The 23488-nt window shown below is 37.3% G+C and overlaps 1 protein-coding gene across 6 annotated transcripts in view; it reads left to right on the top strand.

Annotated features, from left to right (window-relative positions):
* Positions 1-23488, top strand: part of PMCA (plasma membrane calcium-transporting ATPase 3) — a 765800-nt gene that overhangs the window by 92199 nt on the left and 650113 nt on the right. For all 6 annotated transcript variants that reach the window (XR_014131792.1, XR_014131781.1, XR_014131782.1 and 3 more), the window contains exon 2: positions 21071-21131. The gene's annotated coding sequence lies outside the window, so the exon portion shown is untranslated. The remainder of the gene's footprint in view (positions 1-21070; positions 21132-23488) is intronic.

Here is a 23488-nt window from a genome sequence, read left to right as displayed (position 1 = left end):
TTCTCACTACTTGCGTATAATCTATTTCCACTTCTAATTCCATTCCGTTCTATGGCTTGGCGAGGTCTAATCATTTATCTAATTGGTTTGTCAGTATTTCCCTAAACACTTCCTAAATTGCAGGGAGACGACCTAGAAGTCCGTAATTGAGTAAATCCTGTTTTTAGTCATGCAGGAGTAGCATATCACTAATTTTCCGTTCTTCCCGAACTCATTCTTTTTGTAATCCTAACTATATATAAAACTACACGAACTCACATAAACTAATGGTTACTTCCGGTTGACGTGGAAAGTTGAAATTTGGCATGATTGTAGCTTTTCGGGGCTAACTCACAGGAAAAGTGAATGTTTTTAACTTTTAGGGGGTCTAAAGAGGAGATGAAGAGATCCATGAAATTATTTAAATGGGCTTTTTTGAATCTATAATATCAGGTTTTAGGTACTAGAATTGAAATAAAGACTTGAAATTCGGTATGCTTGTACGTTTTTGTTAGCCTTACGTACGTAAATCCCCAAAAATTCAAAATTTAAAATGTACAGTGGTTTTATGGGGAACTAAGAAATCTTTCCAATGTTATTTATATGGAACATCTTTTACACCCCAAAATGTTTAGGCACTTCCGGTGGGATTAGAATGATGAATTTTGGTATGATTGTAGCCTTCTAGCTACAGGAAAATTACCAAAACTGAATATTTTTAGTTCTTAACGGGGGACGAAGAAATTTGCCATGTTATTTAAATGAGTGTTTTCTTGGGATACAAAATCTTACATTTTAGGTAGTTGAAATAGGGAAAGAAAGTTGATGTTCGGTAGAGTTGGAGGTTTAAGAGGTGTGAGGCCGTAGGGCGAGAAAACGGGGGCGGGGCAGAGACTCTAGCTAGCCAAAGGTCATTTTATATAAAGGTAGCGTGTACCCCATTTCATCTTCACAAGTTTCGTTTACTAAATATAATGAATCAGCAACTTTTCCTGACACTTTCCGTATTTCGTGTTTCTAGTAGCGTATGCAACCTCTTCTTAGCGTAGCAAGCATCTCTCTTTCTTTATCATCTCCCATTCATGGCTTCTACATCCTGTGAAAATGTTGGATCTCACGAAATATTTCGCCGTTTTTCTTCTTTGCTTTTGTAGTTGTATCATCCCGGTTTTTAGCACTATGATCTACGGTACTCCCATGTAATACTTCGGTTCACTTTGCCTTTTTCTTAAGACCCATGTTACTTTCAGTTGTTTATCTCAGGAGGTCAATGCTAAATTTTCTTATAGCATCTGATATGCATTTGTGTATTATCATGCGTGTATTTGGTCTTAAGTTAGAACTATAATATGCATCACATTTAACGATTTTGTTCTCGTAGAAGAACCACTTCTATGAACTATTCCGATATAGCTAGAAGGTGTCTTTGGGAACATGTTCAAAGAAATTTAACACCTTTTTGTGGTAAGAATTTTTAATTCGCATTTTTATGTAATTCGTTTTCGTATTTAATTCCATTACGTAACAGAGACTTCAAAGTAACTAATAATCTTTGTTTTTCGAAGTTCGGTGCAATTGCTGAATATCAATGTTAAATTCAGCTTCTGCTAGAGAAAGAGGTGTTCAGTTTTTTTTAATGTAACTGGACGTTACTATCAGTGAAAAATCATTAACCCGAGAAAACTCACGCTAATTTTACCCTTAAAAGGCCCAAGGGGTGCCTCTGAGACTCCCTGCTGCATATACAAGCTACCTGAACTCACCACGATCATTTGTATTTTCCGTCATTAATAGGAAAGGCTAGTCACTACTTTGCTATGAAGTCATTTGTCAATGGTTACAAACAATGAACAGTATCAAATAATTAGAAAAGTACATACTTCAATAGGAGCCTCATAGGCACCCATTGGGCCTTTACGTTAGTATAAAAAATAACGCTATTTTTTCTGAGGTAAAGTAAAAAAAATGCTTAGGAAACGCAACCAGAGGGTGTATTTCAAAGAGATAGAAGAATTCTAGAGTGCAGGACACAGGACGAAATATCTATTAAGAATAATGGCATTAAAAATTGACCAGGGTGCCTCCGAGGCACCCCTTGGGCCTTTACGTTAATATAAAAAAATAACCCTATTTTTTTCTGAAGTAAAATAAGAAAACGTATGAATAACTTAATCAGGGGCATATTCCAAAAAGATAGGAGAATTCTAAAGCGGAAGACACGTGACGAAACATCTATTAAGAATAATTGCATTAAAAGTGGACCAGGGTGCCTCTGAGGCATCCCCTGGGCTTTCTCGGGTTAAAGGAGAAAACAAAAGAACATGTTTTGAATCAAATCAAATCAAACCAAATAACAAAATTGACAGTTGTTAATAACAAAGCTTTGCCTTCATATGATTTTGCTGATTTTGCCTGAATTTGTTACATCACTTGATTTAGCATCTTTTCTACAGTTTTTAGCAAAACACATTATTTGTTCCTCTTTTGGTTAATTTTTGGTTGATTGGTTGAGGTTTAATGGAAACGTCAGCATCGTGACTGTTTGTCCCCGCCACGATTGGTTAATTTTGATGTTACAACTATCTTAGAAACAGATTATGCAAATTTCAAGTTATAACTGCTTTATAAAATTATAATCGGACCAGCGAGCATGATGGCTGTTCACCTCTAGTGTTAATAGTTCGCGTTCAATTCCATGACATGCAAGATGATAGTGAACAACATCGTGCTCTATGGGTTTTCTGTGAGGCCTCCTCGTTTCTTTCCACTCTTTTCATTCCACTATTTCTCCAATATTCAATAATATGTCTTCTTTAATTTAAAGAGTTTTAACTGAAATATATCATTTCATGATCGAACTAAAACATGCCAATAAGAACATTAGTCTAAGACGAGGACACCAAATTTGCCCACCATCTTAACCCTAGCCATAGCCATGTGTTTGTAAACATGCATTTTGCTTATATCTGTTAAAATCATAACAATGTGTATGACGTGACTTTTGTGTGTGATTTAAATTTTAACGGAACTTTACCTTCAAATACTTCCTCTTGAAGTGGCGGATCTAGAAGGTAAAAACTTGGGGGGGGGGGGGGGAAGGGCAGGCAGAACTCAAACTATGATAGGTGTACTATAAACTTTCAAAACTATATAAATAATGCTCAAATTATTTTTGTCATTCAAAAAGCTGGGGGCTAGATACGCTGCTGTTCTCTTGTAGGGTTGCAATTCAGATTTCGGGTTCAATAGATCTATTTTGCTGCCAAAATGTCTTGAGCCGTGGCAAAAATGCGAACTAAAGCTAACACCCTCACACACCCACGCGTTGAGCCAATAAGGGTTCAGCTGTTGCTAAGCGAGAAAAAATGAGTGGAATATTCCTTCAGCGGATAGCAGCGCTTACAACGGAAGACTAGGGATCAAGTCAATGTGGTATTAGTATAATATACATTTCAATCAAAAATTGTATTGTACGCCCTAGCCAAACCCAAACTATCACTTAACTCAGTATGATGTGCTTATTCCATACAAAATACGAAAACTCGATTTGGGGGTCGTTCAAAAATGTTGTGACCTCTGATCCAAAAACTAATTTAATTATTCGCCAACATCGCAATCTTTTGATGCACTTTTTGGATCATTCCTAAAATTCTTGGCCAAGATCGCAATCTTTTGATCCACTGTTTGGATCATTCCTAAGATTCTTGTTTTATAGTACGCCAACAGACTTGTATTGCAAATCCAAAATGTCAACATATGGAAGAATATTTTTAAGTCTGTTAATTTTATGTATAACCTGTGACTTCTTGCAAGGCTGTGTAGAATGTTATGCTGAAAAAAAAAAGCTGTTTGACAAGTGTATACATAATTATAAGGACCATTCTAACGGTATAAAAGACTATCTGAAAGATTTTTTCGAAGTACAAACATTGTGGAACGAGTCGCTAGCCATTCTTCCTCAATTTACATATTTAAAGAAAGACGCTATCTTTTCCTGGCTGCGACCTTGATGATTTCATATGCAGAAACGTAATAAATCTTTAAGAAACAATTAAAAGCCATTCATCTGTCTGCGTTTGTTAAAAAACATATGTCGCGGTAATTGTCACTCACGTTTTCCTTCCATTGGTTCTTCGTTCTGATATGAATATTCTTGTTTACCTTAACACCATTTCCTTCAGCATGATAACACAGTGAGTACGAGTTATAGAGCGCATGCGTTAAAAGTTTTGGTTTCAATTGCCCAGGATCGTTGCTGTAGTATATTTACAGGCGGAAGTAGTATGCAACAATTGGATAGTGTAATTGGAAACCTGTTTCAAAGGTTCCCAACTTAAACCCAACGTTCGAAGGTTCCAACGAACTTAAAAAAGTTTGTTACTGAATTCTCTCTCTCTCTCTCTCTGTGTGTGTGTGTCTTTTTTTTTCTTTTTGCAATTTTTGGATCAAAAGATCCAACATATTTCAGTCAAAAAAATTTTTGTAGGTCTTATATGTGGAGAACTACATATAGTGTAGCCAAACCCAAACTATCACTTAACTTAGTATGATGTGCTTATTAAAAGAAAAAAAAAAGACGAAAACTTGATTTAGAAGCCGTTCAAAAAAATTTTGTGGCTCCTGATCCAAAAACTAATTATCGGTCAAGACAGAAATCTTTTTATGCATTTTTTGGATCATTCCTAAAATTTCTGGCCAAGATCGCAATCTTTTGATCCATTTTTTTTAGATCATTCCTAAAATTTTTGTTTCAATTTTGAGCCCTCCATTCGAGAGAGCATTAAAAACTATCTGAAAGAAGTAATGCAACTTTTCGCGTCACTTTTACTGTTCCCGAGATATTGGCAGAAAAATTCCGATTTCGGGAGATTTTAGTAGCCGTATCTCGACAAACGTAAGTCATAGAGAGATCATATTGGTGTTGATCAATACCTAAGAGGATGGTGAACATTTTGGTACCAAACAGTAACCGATGGCCACTGACCAGCTGACCACCGTTTCCCAGATATTGGCCAAAAGTTTTCGGATTTTGAGAGGTTTAAGGAGCCATATCTCGGGAACTGTCTGCAATAGAGAGATGATATTTTGCGAATTTTTTAATTTTTAGCCCTCCATTTTGAGCATGTGTATTCGTAAAACAACATACCTTGGATGTTTTAATGGAATTCTTAATCAAAACACGTGGAAAATATTTAATAGTCAAGGAAACAATATAATTGGATAGATATACTACAAGAATCGTTTAACGAGTATAATAATAAAGTACATAGAAGAATTAGTGTAAAACTTATAGAAGTTAATAAGAAAAATTAATTCTTTTGAAGTTCGTTTTGGCAATGCTCTTGGAGCAGTCTTTACTTTTTTTTTTTTTTTTTTTTTGTCTGGTTCCCATCAATCTCTTAAGACGGATTCCATGGCGTTGCTCAGGGTTACTTGAATCACGACTTTAGCGAATCAACGAACGTATTGCTGGTTGACTACCATTCTCTACATTAATACAGAGAGTATTTGCCGGGAATGCAGTGGCTTAGCGGTAGAGCGCCCACCTTTGATGTAAGTTGCTCCTGATTTGACTTTGTAGTAGAGAACATTGTGTTCGTGGCTTTCTTCTCATATTGTGATTCTACCAATTCTTTCCTAATCATTCGCTTCCAATAATCATTCGTGTCGTTTACCCTGAACTGTTTTATTTATTTATTTATTTTTTATTATTATTATGGATGTTGATGTTGAGTACGAGGCGGCGTTCAGAAGTCTTTAATAGGTTTCATAAGAGAAACAAATCAACATCTTATAATAGATTTATTGAATATATTCCCCGTTCAATTCGACGCATTTTTTTTCGCTTCGGTTTTCCGATCAAAAATAAAATCCGTTCGGAGCCCAAACTTGCATTTGCAGCTTCACTCGCTTTAGAAATGTCGCTGGTGATTTTTTTTGTCTTTTCAGGTGTTTTCCTTTTAAATATGGGAACAAGTGTTAGTCAGATAAAGCTAGGTCAGATGCATAGGCTGGGTAATTCAAAATTTCAAATCCTAATATAGTTAATTTGTCTATTACAGCATTCCTCTTGTGAGGGAATGCTTGTGGTCTGCATGCAAATGTTTGGATACCCACTTAGGGAGAAGTTTACTCATTCAAGGGCACCGATACTGCGGGGGGCGGGCGCCATGTTCTCATGTCAAAGTGATCATGAATAATGACACTAATGCGTTCATGGTAGAAGCCTAGATCTTCTGCTATCTTTTTAGTAGGAATGTGTTTGTCTGACAATAATTTGGAGAGTCTCCCAGGGTGGTGTTCAGCTTTGATGCTAAAATCTCCTGCTCTAAATTTGACAACTCAGTTCTTAACAGTAGGATAGTACGGGGCGTGGACCTTCATTGTTTGTAGCAATTTATCATGCATGGTCTTTGAGACTTCGCATGGAGGAAGAGGAACTTGATGGCTGCTCTGGTTTCAACTCTACTCCCTGACCCGCGATCTTTGCTCCTCACCTGCAACGAAAATAGGGTCATTAGTCCCAGTGCTTTTATTGTGGGTCACAAATATATTGAAACATGCACCTTTCAAAAAAAAAAAAAAAAAATCATTGAAATGGGGCTATAACAAGAGAGCAAAGCTAAAGACTTTCCAGCATCTTTTCGTATTATGACAAAGAATAGCTTTTCTTAGTTCAAGTTTCCGGTTCATAAGACTTCTGAAAATGCACTTGAAATCCTTCAGGAAAAGAGTAACACACGCAAAAATGTAACTAAATTGAAAATCAAAGTTAACGCTTCCTCTGCATACAAAGATATGTACGTACGCAACTTTTACATTACGAAATCACAGTAAGAATTGCTTTTTTGTTTTATTTATGTTTAGCTGTGTATGCTTACAGACTCTCGCAGCTGCTAACGTAGGTTACGAAACGTGTGTACTATGTCAGGTAGCGATATCTCTTGGGAGTCTACGATGTGAAACTTGCAACATCACTGGTAGTTGACAATAAAGGTTACTGACACGTGCTCAAAAATTTCCCATCTCCTTCAATGTTTTTCCATTCTGTATGTATCGTTCTGTTTCGTATCAAAAGTTCTTTCTTGAGAAGTGGCTATCATTGCCTACAGTACATTTAAGTTCATTTACTGGCTAACGTCCCAGCCTCTTCTTTTCTTCAAAGCTTTCCAATCTTATCTGTAATTGGAATATTTTGATTATTGAATTTTAAAGCGGAAAATTACAACTCTTCATTGAATTTTCAAAGTTGGATAATCTTAGATGAAACAAAATAACTAGTAAACAATTTATACAAGGTGTAACAATGTTTTGGGAACAGATATCTCACATCAAAATAAGAAAAAAAAAGTTCACATGGACCTGTGTTCAAAACTGGATAGTTTCGGTGTTAAAGGGTGCCGAAAACGTGAAATAACTGAAATTTAAAAGTTCTGGACTACTGTGGAACCTATCGTAGTCGAGGCAAGATATCACTGAGGAATTAGTATATGAACTAACCAAATATCCATCTTTAAGAACCTCCGGTACTTGCACAATCATTTTAGAGAGGCTGTTTGGAAGTACCTGATCACTCTCCACCTACCTCTCTAAAAATTGATGTGCAAATAGTGGAGCATTATTACACATGGATATTTGGATAGTTCACATACCAGTTCCCTCAGTGATGTATTGACCTGGCTACGATAGATCACATAGTACTGGAGCTCTGAAATTCTAAAGTTCACTTGTTTTATGTTTTTGACACCCTTTAAGTCCGAAACTATGTACTTTTCAGCACAGGCCCATAAGAACTTTTTTTTTTTTTTTTTTTTTTTTTTTACTTATTTTGATGTGAGGAATATGCTCCCTAAACATTGTGGCACATTTATGTAACACCCTGTAGTGTACAATGTTGCAAAGAACCAAAGAATATAAAAAATTAAGATTCTAAAAGTATTATAATCATTTTAAATGCTTTGGTGAGAGAGTTATTGGTTGGAATATCTACAAGTTTTTTTTAAATTTATTTTTAAATCATTAGAACGTTGCACTCAATGATTTTTTCTATTCTGTTAAATTTCCAAAGACGTGTTTGTTTTATGGATGGTATACAATAATTAAATGTTCAACAGTTGAACAAACAAACAGATACGATTACAGAGAAATAGATTATCTTTAGCACTTAAAAGTTTCTAAATTCTAAATTGATTTCGATTCTTTGAACATGTAATATATGAGAGTTATCTTACCAGTAGTGTTTTGCAAACATCAAATTTTGCTTTTCAAAATACATCGCTCTAGCACACGTAAGCAATAGAACTAAAAGTTCTTTACCACTATATTTGTTGAATCCCAGATTTGAATCGTAAACAAGTCATGTTCACTTTTCACAGGACTCTTACCAAAATGCATAATGCACCTGGTAGTGTTGCTTCATCTGTTAGATTCAATGGCTAATCGTTCATGTTTCTTGTTGCTCTGAATTTTCCTCTTTGCCTTCTCACTGCACAGCTTGTCACATGTTTTGATTGAGACGTACCATTTTCAAGTGAGGAACTATAACCGTCCTCTAGTGACTGGTAATGTACGAGGAGTGATCAGAAGCTAAGATTACAAAGCCTGTAGTGAAACGTGTATACATACAACAAATACCAAGGTTGCATTTTGACATAGTAGTCTTCATATCAGTTCAGACACCTGTCACATCGTGGGATGAGTCTGAAGATTCTCTTCTGTTAAAAATCCTGTTCTTTCGTGTTTAGCTACGTTGTCACAAAGTGTTTCACCTCCTTGTCTCAAGTGAAGTGCTCCTAAGTGCTCCTTCAAGTGCGGGAACAGGTGAAAGTCTCTTGGAGCGAGGTCCTGTTCTTCTGATTCAGCGCCTCAACGCGAGCTGTGTTCAAATCTGTTGATGTTGTGCTGAGTCAGTCACTACGCTTCTCATCGGTGACGTTTTCTCTATCAGCCACAAACTTTCGACACCATTCAGTGACATACCGAAGAGACATTACAGTCTCTCCATAAACCTCTATCAATTGCCGGTGAATTTCGGCGTGGTTACATGTTTCACCCACACAAATCAAATAACTCAGCGGACTTTTTCGCGGAGCCAGTTTTCCAAACGAGTTGCCATTTGTGTTTACGAACAACTAGCGCAGTAGATGGCGGGTTGCTGTTGCCAACTCCTTTCATTACAATTGCCACACACTTCTCATCCTCTATAGCAGACGAAATTCCAAAAATATCGGCCTTGTAACCTTAGTTTCTGACCTTTCCTCGTACTATTTTTCTTGTATTTCGTCAACCACAAGTCAAAGATAAGAAAACAAACAAGACTTTAGATTCTATGAAAATGTATATCTCTTCATGAATCATTTCTTATTTGTGAACAGCGCAGATAACAATTTCATCATGAACTTACTTGTTACCGGAAGATAGACTTAATTGTTATATTGGATCACCATATTCCCATTTAAAATAATAACAGTGAATCCAAACTTTGCACCACAAATATGGAAGACGACAGCACCTAACATATCGTTATGTTCACCCCAGTTGTAATACTGAAACCATCCCTGGTAACAGAGACAACTTGCAAACCGCTTACTGTAAGCTTGCATTGAAAGTCGGCAAGCTTGCATCCAGCTTAATTGGAAAGCGTCAAGCATGCCGCAAGGTGGATTTCAGTAACGAAGTTGCGTGGAGGCAATCCTGCATTCAGTGTTCCGTTTAAGCTTGACGTAAGCTTTTTACGCTGGCGGTAAGTCAATAGCCAATGAATGGCAAGTGATGCTATGATGCTCTGCAAAGGATCTAGGGAATTGCTTGTAAGTACAACAAAAGGCAGGTGGTATGAAAGCATGCTTTGAAAAGGCAATCGTAGAAAGCCAAAATCCAAGCACGCGCCAACTGGCCGAAAGCTTTCTTGCTACTTGGGATAATAATATGCTTATTGATTCATGACACAGATTGTCTTGAGTGTATATATGACTACGGTATCTGATTAGTCAAAGCTGTCTCTGGCATATGCTTTTTTTCTGTATCTCGTTCAACGATTGGATTCCGTGACGAAAGCAATGTCTGTGATGCGAAGATGTCTTCAACCGCGCATTGCGCCGACCGATCATCAAGGGAAGCTCTTCTCTGCCAAAAAATGATCGAGATATCTAATGAGGTGGTAATTTATGAGGGAGAATACCATAAACGAGGAAGAGATTCATACTTCAACACTTGCAGAGAACGCTTGTGTTCATTAGCCTCTTTAACGGGGAGCGTGTTCCGCCGCCGATCATGAATAGGAGACAACTTCTATAAACGCGCCTCATATACAAGCAGAGCTGCCAGCACCCGAAAACAAAATTATCAATTTTCGTCTTTAAAATTACCGTATATTACAAAAATTATATATTCGTTTTACACGTAATAATTGTAGAAGCAAGTATAGTACTAATAATAATAGCAATAATATACAATAAACTTATCTAGTAATCTTCAGATTCGAATTTCAAATCGGCGTCACTGCCCTCATAATTTCTTTCCACACTTATTAACATTACTACGAATAGCAACAATATTTCCAACCCCTCGTAAACGTAATTGAATGGATGATGGGTTGCAATTTACCAATTCTCAAATCGTTATTGATTTATTTTAGGCAAAATGACTGTCAGAAACCTCAGTGTGTGTGTTCTATAATTACTTAATTGCATGTCTACAATTTATTTGCACACAACCAAAAACTGCAAACAAGTTTGGGTTCTAGAATTATCGTATATTTACCTATTATCGCAAAGGCATTATCGGATATACCCTAAGGCTTAAACTATCGTATATCGCGATAAACTATCGTATGGTTGCAAGCCTGTAATTCAAGTTACACGATTTTTTTCTTCACCGTGAGTGCGTCTATAGACACATTTCCTTCCAACCAGGGGCGTCATTTCAGACTTCGTTTGAGTGGGGCAAGAGCACCACCGACATAAGAAGACTTTCACGTTTTGTACTTGTATATTAATAGTCAATCGATTAAAGTATATGTATTACTCAAACTCTTGGGAGGGGGCAATTGCTCCCTCCTGCCCTCCCTAAATGACGCCCCTGCTTCCAACACATGTTTTCCCATGGTTCTGCCATCTAGGGTGATTTTTCTAGAACTTACTCTTCATAGAGGAAGGGTTGGAGATATATTTCGCAAGAGTGAAAGTATTATCGTAGTTTGGGAACCAGAGAACCCCTAACATATTTTTTCCTTTACATAAACTCAGTTACCCTTCTGACGGAAAATAATTTAGTTTTCGCATTCACTTTCGGTGAATAAATGCCTTTCTTTCCGCAGTATTTCTTATGTGGTTAGCGTACATGTCTATGGGTGGAAACCCTCCCCGATGTGAGCTCATGTGGTTCGGATCTCACTTTAAGTTATAGATAGACATTGGATTTTTATGCAAATGCATATTTTGTTTGCTTATATGTATCTGTGCTAAACTTCGTGAGGGTTTCTAACGACAATAACACATTTTAAATTTGAAGTTTTATAGCGCATATAAATGCATGTTTCAAACGTTAATGCATATATTAGTGCCTAAGAGCATATTCAGCATATTCTATAAGAGTTTTGTTTCAGATATATGCTTATCGCATGCAATAAACTCATTTTCAATTTGTATTTTTAATGCATTTAAGTGTCTATGCAACAGAATGGCTTTTTGTGTGGAAGGAAGGAAGAATGCTTGATTTATGAAGGACCAATATTGTTAGTAACAGATCTGCACAGCAGAGACGCTTACAATTGCCATGACGTCAAGAGATATCTGATAATACTAGAGACTCATTGTAATATCGTGTCAACATCAATTCAGGAACAAGAGAGGCGAGGAATGATGATCAGTGAATGCTTAGTTCTAGTTGAAATTCGGTACGAACTCCAGTCAGTTCCTGGTAAATTCGGCCGCTCTGTGGAAAATAAATTGACGAATGTTATTTCCAGAAACTTCGACTACAAAACAATTCAAGCCATAAGAAAATGCCTTCAGGGCGTAAATTTTAATTTGCCAGAAAATATAGACACTAAATTTGCTCCTCTCTATAAATATTGTCCAATAAGATTTGTTTATGTTAATAGGTCACTTTCTGGCTACAAATATCACAACCTGACACCAAAAAATGTAGAGAAGCACCTCGTGTTGTACTGTAGGGCTAATTACGGGAAGGAGTAAGTTCTTAAAAACGATTTTTTGTACAGTTGAAATGCGTGAGGCTCATATTGTTTCGTGTAAATGCACTCTAAATATAAATGTGAAGAAAAACTAGAGATCATGTTCCCATATCACTGTGTTTATTTTAATCTCAAATTTGGGTGTGGTTTAAAATGGTAGGAGTATATAAACTGTGACTGTTAACTAACTCCATGGCCTATGGAACCCAGAGGTTCAATGCCACGTTCACAAAAGCTCTCCACTGACTTCTATCCTTAGCTAACTGCATCCAGTTTCTACTTTGGATTCCTATTTATGTGAGATCCATCTTAATATTGTCCTCCCATCTGAGCCTAGGTCTTCCTAATGGTCGTTTTCCGATTGGTCTTCCAGTCAAGACTTTGAAAGCGTTTCTACTTTCTTCCATTCTAGCTACATGACCCGCCCAACTAAGCCTCCTAGACTTGACGACCCTAACAATGCTGAGTAAACCATATAAATTATGTAGTTCCTCGTTATGAAGTTTCCGCCATTCCCCGTTCCCGTCCCTCATGGGTCCGAATATTCGTCTCAGGATCTTGTTCTCAAATACTTTCAGTCTATGTTCTTCCCTCAGAGTAAGCGACCATGTTTCGCAGCCATACAGAACAACAGATATGATTATCTGTTATTCTACTGTATAGAAATAAATTCTGAAGAGAAGTCCGTGAAGAATAAAGCACACTTTTGAACCTATATTTCACCTTAAAAAAAAAAAAAAAAAAAAAAAAACTTTGTCATAACCTCGCTGCATGTTAGAAAATGCTGTATTTTATTGCATTGTTAGTGCATATTTCAACACATTCAACAGCATGGTTGCATGTGTATTTAATAAAATTTAAGTGCATACAAATCAGATGTCTACTTATAGGTCTACGTCTCATGTAGCCTTGCTGTTGAAAGTGACGTTGAACTGGAAACCAACCAACGGCAGTGTTTATTTGCAGATTTTATCATAAGTAATGTAAAATGTGTGGCTTTTGCAATCTGTGATTACTACTGGTATTTTGCGAGTGAAGATTACTACCTGTGCCATGGAAAATGTAAACATAACTTACATAACTAGAATAATTGTACAAATAGCGTGTAACAATGAAGAGAGATTTTAGATTGTCGGCATGTCATGAAAAAGACATAAAATTAGTTTATTATGGTTTAGGAAATGTGTAAATAATTTCAGGTGTAGATTCAATTTTATTTTCTTGGAGAAACTTAGTTTGCACGCCAATTAGATTGAATTTTACCAAGAGGCTGCAGTGGCTCGGTGGTGCAGAGCTTATCTCTGGTACATGGGGTCCTTGGTTCGATCCCAGCTCGCGCGAAGTGGTCTTTGTGGTGGACAAACACCGTGTTCGTGGTTTTCTGGGATTCTCCCGTTTCTTCCCACTTTCTTCAATTCACCATTTCATTTATTTTGTCATCATCATCGTCACCTTTAGCCTAGCTGGCATAACTGTGGGACGTAAACCTCAAAAAAAGAAATTCTATCAAAAATCAACCATTTTTGTTGACAGACAAGGAACCCTCCCCAGAGGAGTGACGACTCAAACGAAAGCTACCATTAGAGGGATACGTTGTCGTGCAACAGATAACACAATGACTGTCGATCATTGCTGGATGCTTCTGGACTAGTTCGAGGTGCCTTTCATGCACCCAGTAGGCTAAAAAAGACAGATGATTAATGGAAGTGGATGATTATGAACGAGTTGGTAGAATGATAATGTGGAAGGAAACGGGAGATCCTTTAGAAAACTCACGGATATATTGTCCACTTGGTCTTGAATCAAACCACAACCCATTCGTTCGGGTTCAAACTTGGAACACTGGTAGATCTTGGCATGTTATATAAGCGTTTCAAATATAACGTTGCACAGGCCATTCCGTAGAGCTTATGTCTGGACTACATATAATGTAACCAAACCCAAACTATTACTTAATTCCGTGGAAAATACGCAAACTCGATTTAGGAGCTTTTCAAAAAAATTTGTAGGCCCAGATCCAGAAACTAATTGTTGGCCAAGATCGCAATCTTTTGATGCATTTTTTGGGATCATTTCTAAAATTCTTGACCAAGATATCAATTTTTGGATCCATTTTCTTTATCATTCCTAGAATTCTTGTTTAACCTAACATCTCATCAGTACAGAGATGTTGCCCTAATGTTTAACATTATATTCGAACCACACAACCTTCAGAAATAAAACCCTGAGCATAGAAGTAATCACAGAATAAAGTATTCCACAGCACTGAATGTGACGCAAAATATTTTTTGAATATAATTATTTGTATTCGCGAAATATATGAAAGTATCCTCGGGTATACTGACAATAATAAGTCATTTCACCGTACGAATATCCGTAGCTGGGAAACCAAACTACATTAGTCTTGCCAACTCTGGAAAATAAAATCTCCGGCATCCACTCAAAATTCCCTATGACATAAGCCTAAATGTGAGTATCTCTTTCGGACCCATCCATAGGAAGGAAATGTACTATCGTGGACAAAAGTGTATTAGCACCTGTATTCTGCATATCCTTAGTGCATTCACTAATAAGCTAACTAGGTACATTGTGCTGAAAATGAAACTGATGTCGGTATTGATCATTTTATTGTATTTACCAGTAACTGTTACTTCTTTAAAATTATCGTTGGATTCACAAAATGAAATTTACTCTTTAAACGTATACTTCAACTACAGGAAATTGCTTTAAGAAGTCCTAAGGAAGGAAGTTGGAAGTTTAAGGAAAGTTGCCATATGCAGCAGCTATGGACGTGAAACTAACATTTTACTAACGAAGTGCCTAGGAGTTCTTTGCCAACAATCAATGGACAATTTAAATTTATCGCTAAATTTATGCCGCACAATTATGACAAATTATGCACTTGTGTCTCTATTGTTGAAAACAATATTTCATAATAAAATCTAATGGTTATCAAATTTCTTATATTAAATTAATAAAAAAAAAACTGCCATAGATTAAAAAACAAATATATCGCTTAATTTATAATACAACGAAAATTTGTATTTGTAAAGGCACTGTTGAAAAATTTCAATTTTTGATGTTTTATTCTGGATTACAGATTTCAGAATAGCGATCATAAAGGGCCTCGTAAGAAGTTTGTCCTGTTCACCGTCCTTAATCAAAATAACAGGAATATTTCTGGCCAGGACGGTGAAATGCCGGCCAGTTGACAACAGTAAACCACATCCATTTGAAGGAAATAGAGACTGATTTTTAAACCCACATATACAAAAAATCCTTGCAGCAATGGGTTAACGCCTGTGATTATATTTTTTCGAATGTACCTCCTCATTTGCTTTCGTAAGGTTTGCTTAGATCATCTGGTCCTAAATAGTTGAACCCCTCTCCTCCTGGAACAATATCTCGTGCATGTTCAGTGTTCTCATTTTCATTTATGTCGGTAATCAGATCAAGGTACCAGTACAGACACCGTATGCTTCCAATGTGTTATCTGCCTTTAAAATGTTGGATTGGTTTGCGTCACGATATAGTTAGTTGCAGTACATACACACACAAAAAAGTCGTGTCAGTGGGGCATAAGAAGGTAAAGGCGCTTACTTCTCTCACTCTGCATATCAAGCAATTTTGAGTGACGTAATCCGTCCTTGCTCCCTCCCACCCAATGACGCAAATGGAATGGCTCCCTCCTGCTTTGGTGTTTACCACCTAGTAATGGGCTTTTTACATTGTTCAGGTGAAATGATCTTGTATCAGAGTAATCTAAACGGCTCAAATAATATGTTCAATATTTTACAAAACTTTTTGGTCAACTTGATTGTATTCAGCACGCACCGCAAAACAACGAATGACAGAGTAATCAAAGCCAGCAATGCAGATTTTTTTTTCACTTTGCGATGGATTATGTAACCAGAAAGAAGAAGGCAGAAAGAACTTGATAGAGCAACATGTGCTGTCTGACAGGTGCCTGTTGACATTCACAACGGTTTTCAACATGTTGCCGACTCGTTAACTTGAATTTCTCCATAGTTTTCTCTGTGCTCTCCTTTGATAACATAGCACCAGTTTTACTAACTGTTTCATTTATCTTGCTCATTCAACGGCCCGTACTTCTGGCTTGAACGTTCTTTATTTAGTAACTCGTGTGTTTCTTAGTATAAGAAATAGAATTCCATCTTCAGTTTAATAAACATCATCAAAGAGCAGTTCGTTTTCGGAAGGCTGTTCGACAATCGGAGATGAATTGATTTCTCTGCTAACTTTGACAAATACTATGGGAAGGACAATTCAGTTCAACAGAACAGTCAGTGAAGATAAATCACTTTTGTTCTTCGAATTCTGCAGTGACTCTTTAACTGCGTCATTTCAAATTTTGTATCGGGGGAGGGGAGGGGGGATGAGAGACCCTCCAATATTAGTACAGTTTTACGTTTCCATTGTTATCCTAAATTTAAGGGGCTGCTTGATCTCTCTGGAGCCCCAAAATTGGCAAAGTAGCATGTGTTCTTGCCTTTGATTCGAGGAAACCAGGTTCAATCTTTGCTGAGAGGACATGCAATGGGAGAACATGATCCAGCCTTAGTTAAGTTGCAGGAGGCCACGATGGCTCAGTGGTAGAGCGTTCACCTCTGGTGCATGGAGTTCTTAGTTCGATCCCAGCTCGCGGCAAGTGAGCTTTGTAATGGACAAACACCGTGTGCGTGGGTTTTCTCGAGGTTCCTCCACTTTCTTCATTCCACCATTTCATTCATTTCTCATCATCACCATGGGCAGCGATTAGGGGTAAAAAAGTGGCAGTTCCCCCCCACTTTTTTAAGTGACCCAGTAATGTAAATACTTTCATTTGGAAATGTAAAATTTTGTTATTCATTACTGGTTCAAAGAAAAAATGGTGCCAGATAATATTTGCCGTTGCGAGAGTACGTATTGGTTGTCTTTGGGTTTTAATTTGCCAGGAAAAACGGCCCCAAAATTGCTATTGGAGCACAACAATTCCAGCGTACTTGCATTTCTTCTTACAATGGCTCGACATGTTAGTCAGCCGCTTTGAAACTAATTAAGAGAACATTTCGAAAAAAAAAAAAACTTTCACAAGTTATTCTTTAATTGCACAAAAATCGACAGTTCCTAAAATGTCTTCTTCCTAATAGTAAGGAATATTGTTGGAAAAGAGAAATGAAATGAAATCTTTAAGTTTTACGTTTCACGATTATGCCGGTTAGTCTAAGGAGACGGTAATGATGAAAAATGAATGAAATTGTGGAATGAAGAAAGTGGGAGGAAACGGGAGAACCCCGAGAAAACCCACGCACACGGTGTTTGTTCACCACAAAGTCCACACCTGATCTGGGATCGAACCAGGGACACCATGCACTGCAGGCGAACGTTCTACCACTGAACCACCGCGCCCCCTGATGGAAAAGAGAGCAATAAGAAACAACTTCTACCTTTTCAATTGTTTTGCAGTGTAATATACGAGTGAAGTGGCGTGTTTAAGGGTGTATGACTGTATATACAATTAAATTTAGTGAATTCAACATAATTCTAGGTTTTAGGATTATTTTGTATAACTGGAGTATGGAGTGATTTAACGTACTGTTGTGTTTCCAAGAAAGTGAAAACTGCACCTAAGGGCAACGAATATGTAAATATTTCTTTAAATGCCGTAGCATGTACACTCATGTCCAAAATTATTGTCACATGTCTATAAATATGTTTTCGTAGGAATATAATTTGATGACGAATTCGTCCGGTATTTTTTTACAATGTTAGTATCTGTATAATCAGCAAAGACATGTATGTGGCAAATTTCATGTCAAAAGAGCTGTAACTAAGAACAATAAAACGAAAATAAGACTTTCTTGTCCATTTAGCAACATTTTGTTTTACTCATTCTAATTTTTGTATTTATAATTCTTTTCCTATGAAATTTACCACAAATATACATTTCCCGATTATCCACATAGTATCAGTATTAAAAGTACCCTGCAAAATCACCATAAAATTATATTGTTACAAGAAGACAGTTATAGATATTCGACAATCATTTTGGACGTGAGTGTACTTGTAGTATTTACTCTCCTTCTAAGAATAATAACATACATTTAATAGCATGTGTGGAAGTAAAAATATAAATTGTTCACTAATCTCCAGTTTCAATATAACATTTGCGAAACAAGACTCATTATTCATTACTATGATTAATATCATCCTTTTTATTTATTTGTTTTGCAAACCTGATCACACAATTTTCTAGGCAAACCTTTAAGATGTTCATGAGCAAGGAAACAAATCTCTTCTTACACTTTCGTTGTTACAGCTAGTAACTATTTGCGTTGCTCTTGTCAATTTACTTAATAAATATGAAATACGATGTACGGTATTTTAACTAAAAGAGATAGCATCCTTTTAGTTATACAACCTTTCGTCAAATTAAGTGTTAGAAACAATCAGGAAAGCTAACATTGATATACAAATATTCAGATCATGTCTTGCCCCCCAACTTTTAACGTCCAATCGCCGCCACTGATTATCACTGTCTCCTTTAGCTAGACAGTTTGAGATCTGTGTATCATGTAGGTTTACTGAAACTGCAAGAGAATTTCGAGATTATTATCGAAACCATTATTTCTTGTTTTCGGTTCGTCACGACCTTTTTCCCCTTACTCACTCAGTTGAATTGATTTTGAATTTAGCGTCTCTTTTAGCATCGAAACTATATGAGACATGGACCTACTGATTAACTTGGAATCCGAACCACATGAGCTCCCGTCAGGAATCGAACTCGGATCTTCCACGCTAAAGGAGTGGACGCTAACCGCTTAGCCACGAAGTTTTTTTTTCCAGTAAATCAGATTAACCAGAGTAATATAAACATGGTTGGATACTTGAATTATCAAAGATTTGACAGAGCTTAATAATGTACATTCATGTCCAAAATTACTGTCGCATACCTATAACTGTCTTCTTGGAAGAATATAATTTGGCAATTATTTTGCAGGGTACTTTTAATACTGATACTATGTGTATAATCGGGAAATGTATATTTGTGGTAAATTTCATAAGAATAGAATTATAAATACGAAAATTATAATGAGAAAAATAGTGTTGCTAAATGGACAAGAAAATTTTATTTTCGTTTTATTGTTCTTCTTTACTACTCTTTTGACATGAAACTTGCCACATACATGTCTTTGCCGATTATACACATACTAACATCATAGGAAATACCGGACGAATTCGTTATCAAATTATATTCCTAGAACAACATATGACATGTGACAATAATTTTGGACATGAGTGTACATTTCAATGCCTGGTCACCTGTGTACTGGCCATATAGGACTTCATGGAGTTCCTGAAAGGAATTAATGTCTACTTTGGCCAACGAATGATGTGTGACAGGGAGCAACGGGTGATCAAATTATCGGCGTGGCTCGAATTGTCCAGGGTAACAAACAAACAGCATAGGATCAAATTGGATTTTTATTAGAGGTTTTATGAGTAGGTTTTAGAAATATTCATGAATATCCTCTTATAAACAGACGACTTCCATCTTTATTAATGGGCTTTTAAATCCTCTAAACGAATGACGTGTATAATGTATGGGATGAAAAAAAAGCCACAATATACTTTAAAAAAAAAAAAAAAACGTAATAGAATTCAAGTTAATTATAGAAAGTTCTGAATATATGTATCCTAGTGGAGGAAAGAGTGTACAATTACTTTTTACAAAATCATTCTCCTCACTGGGAGAACGGGCATTTATTTCAGTTAGAATCCTAATAAAATTTAAATATTTTTAAAAAATAAGATTGAAATATGTGAGTCTGAATATGAGGAAGAACTTCTTAAAATAATGTCACTGTTATACTTTTCTTATAATTTAAAATCAGTTGTAGGGTCATACAAAAAGTCTCCGCGGTTTTTTTGGTACATTTTTGAACAAAAACTTTGTTTATTGAAAATCAATTTTACTCAAGTACATATTGACCATTATTATCTATGACATTTTGCTATTTTTCGGGTAGCTTCATAATTCCATCTGTGTTTCCGCATGACAGTTTGGAATCATTTGAAAGGAGCAGGCAACAAAAGAAGCTCGATGTTTGGGTGCCACATGAATTAACGCAAAGAAGTTTGATTGATCGAATTACCATCAGTGAAATGCTGCTGAAACGCAACGGAATGGAATCATTTTCGAAGCGACTCATTACAGGCGATGAAAAATGGTTGAATACGAGAATATCAAACGCAAACGATCATGGTCAAAGGCTGGTGACTCTCCACAGACGACTTCAAAGCCTGGATTGTCGGCATACAATGTTATGTTGAGTGTTTGCTGGGATTGGAAGGAATTGTGCATTATAAGCTGCTGCAACCTGACAAAAGCATCAATTCGGTCCTGTACTTTGCACGACTTGACTGTTTGAACGAAACAATCCAGAAAAAGTGACCAGAATTGACCAACAGAAAGGGAGTTGTGTTCAATCTTGACAATGCGCGGCCACACTTATCTTTGATGACCTCAAGAAATTGATAGAATTTGGTTGGGAAGTTTTGATGCATCCACCGTATATCCCGGATCTTGCACCGTCTGAGTACCCTTTGTTTCTATCTCTGCAAACCTCTCTTGATGGTAAAAGAAAATTGGCAGACCGAAAATCACTTGGCCAGGTTTTCCGACGAGAAACCACAGAAGTTCTACACCGATGGAATTACGAAGCTGCCCGAAAAATGGCAAAAGGTCTTAGATAATAATGGTCAATATGTACTTGATTAAAATTGATTTTCAATAAAAACCTTTTATATGACCTTTTATTAGGTTTTTACATTTTAATATTCGATATGCCTTGATGAACATTTCTGATTTAAATTTTCAAACCTTTCTTTCAGGTTTGAACTAACAGTGGAAAATACAGCGCATTCACGAAATGATACAGTGCTAAACGCTTGGGTAAGTAATCATAATAGATAAAAAAGTGATTAAAATAGATTACTTGTTTCAAATTTTATTTTAATACAGTCCAACAATTCTAATAGGTTCAAAACTTCGTTATTTTGTTAGGAGAGAATGCAAAAGAATACTCTAAAGGTATTATTGCAAAATATCAATCGAAATTTTACCCTACTGTGAGTAATGCGAATGTATTAATATTTGATTTATGCGTTTGAAATATACTATTGACATGTGTTATTCTCCAAGAGGTGGGAAGGCAAGAAAAATATAATGTTTATTCCAAGCGTCGCAGCATATAGAACCACACATTTTTGCCATAGCTCACCTAAGGATTAAGGCTATGGCTAAACGAGGATGTGTTTCCAATGTGTTACCCTCCGCAGCGAACGCGACGTAGGTGGCTACCAGAAGTTGTACTTTCACCAGAGTTATAAATCATACTATGAGCTAGTCAGGGTTTCCAGGTCTTTTTCTTTCACTTCCCGCGCCGGAAGGGTAGAATCAGAATGACCTCCTTGAGTTGGTTTCTTGTGAGAAGACGCCCTTGCTTTGCAACACGTCTTTCCTTTTTTTCTTCCTGAAACAGCAGGCGGTCTATTGTTCCGAAACACACCAAATATGCTGGAGCCGACGTATTCTGCGCGCTTTTATTTCTTTTGCGTTTGCAGCGCATAGTGATTAGCTATCCATATTTAAATGTATGGTCAGCGTATTCCAAGAGTACGCATAAGCCGTGAAAACGCGTTACGAACGCATTGATTAGCCGTGCACTAAATTCCATGACAAAATAAGTGTGGGTCATGCAATGCGAAAAACAATCCCTGAACCACACATTGCACCGCCATACCATCAGGGAAGGTCTCTTCCCTTCCAAGAAGTAATCGAAATACCAGAAGAGATAATAGTCTGTGCGAGAAACGCCAGAAGATTATAGTATATAAAGATGCAATTCATAGAGAGCCTGCAACGACCTTTGAACGACACATGCACTGAGAAAAAGAAACATGTGGCGTGCGTGAGAACGTAAGTTACATGAGTATTTCTTGTAGTGGTTTTTTCTCTTTTTGGCTTAACGTACAACGCTATGTACCAGGTAACCAAAAAAATTCTTGCCGTTATGGAGCAGTGATAAACAAAGAACAACACAGTGGACGGTACGTATCTTTAGGCTACGAACTAATCTCCATCAGCATCCAACACCTTTTGCTAACGTTTCTGTAGCTGCACAATAGTCTGGTCAAAAAAACTTGGCGGTCTTGGCTGCAAAGAATTCCAAAATTCTGTTCCGCAGGTCTTCTTTATTTGCGAACAATCTCTCACGGAGGTGATTGTGTAGGGAATGAAATAAGTAGTAATCAGTTTGCGCAAGGTCCAGTGAATATGGTGAATGGCACAGTGTCTCGTTGCTGAAGGATCACTCGGGTCCCCTTTGCCACATGTGGCTTGGCATTGTCGTGCAGAATCATCAGATCCTAGCGATTCACCACTGCCAGCTCCTTTTACCGCAATGCACGGTGCACCCTTTGCAACTGCTGAGAGTAGAGGTAAGCAGTGATGGTCTGACCAGGTGGAATGAGCACGTAATACAGCACTTGCCGATAGTTCCACCATACAGATAGTAAAACCTTTCGTGGGTGCAGAGGTGGTCTTGAGGTGTGAGGAACAGGGTCATGTGGCGGCAACTACCTATCTAGTACGTTTGGAAGTGTCATAGAGGGTACAGTTTTCGTCACCGGTGAGCAAGCGATCAAGGATGGGTGTGTTCAGGTGCCAAGTGAGCAAGGAAAAACAGGCGGTCGACAATGTGTGGCGTACCCACTTCCTTAACTTGTATGACTTCCCTGTCCCATGCAGGTGCAGTCTGACTGTTTCAGCGGAAACATCGAAACTTACTGCAAGTCTGTCACACGTTAGACCACTGTCCTACTCAATGATTGCCTTCAGGGCTTCGTCATTCAACACATGTGGACGGCCACTGCGAGATTCATCCGAAAGACTCACATTTACCGAACAGAACTTTTGGAACCAATGTATATAAAGGTTGTGCGTTCGTTCACGGCATTCTCCCTAAACGCCTGTTATATGTGGCGACGTCATGCGGCAGCTAGCGGGCCCACTTTAAAGTCATACAACAAATACACGCAAACAAGCTGCTTCGATATCTCCATTTCCCTTTGATACTGGACGAGCTATGATTACTGTATGTGTTCAACGTGCCAGCATGACTGAAGGTCGATGGTCAGATTAACTTCTGATTGCTTGGCAAGCACGTGCGTCATTTCGTTTCCTCTCTGTGAGCGCATGATTAATGGGACTTCAAAAACGGCAAGAACTTTTTTGGTTGCCTGGTAACA

Source organism: Thermobia domestica, chromosome 6 (genome assembly GCF_964235325.1).
Source record: "Thermobia domestica chromosome 6, izTheDome1.hap1.1, whole genome shotgun sequence".
In the NCBI taxonomy this organism is placed as follows: Eukaryota; Metazoa; Arthropoda; class Insecta; order Zygentoma; family Lepismatidae; genus Thermobia; species Thermobia domestica.
This window is presented reverse-complemented; position numbering and strand designations above follow the sequence as displayed.